Here is a 247-nt window from a genome sequence, read left to right on the forward strand (position 1 = left end):
CCCCCCCCAACAGGACGTGACCTGAGCCGTGACCTCCCCCCTGACAGGACGTGACCTGAGCTGTGACCCCTCTTCTGACAGGACGTGACCTGAGCCGTGACCCGCCCCCCCACAGGACGTGACCTGAGCCGTGACCCCTCTTCTGACAGGACGTGACCTGAGCCATGACCCCTTCCCTGACAGGACGTGACCTGAGCTGTGACCCCTCTTCTGACAGGACGTGACTTGAGCCGTAACCCCTCCCCTG

At 64.4% G+C, this 247-nt stretch overlaps 1 protein-coding gene across 1 annotated transcript in view; it reads left to right on the top strand.

Annotated features, from left to right (window-relative positions):
- Window positions 1–247, top strand: part of LOC105004623 (voltage-dependent N-type calcium channel subunit alpha-1B) — a gene marked incomplete at its 5' end in the record, with an annotated part of 57,622 nt that overhangs the window by 4,536 nt on the left and 52,839 nt on the right. The gene's annotated exons all lie outside the window — the stretch shown is intronic.

Source organism: Bison bison, unplaced genomic scaffold (genome assembly GCF_000754665.1).
Source record: "Bison bison bison isolate TAMUID 2011002044 unplaced genomic scaffold, Bison_UMD1.0 scf7180017858072, whole genome shotgun sequence".
Classification (NCBI taxonomy): Eukaryota; Metazoa; Chordata; class Mammalia; order Artiodactyla; family Bovidae; genus Bison; species Bison bison.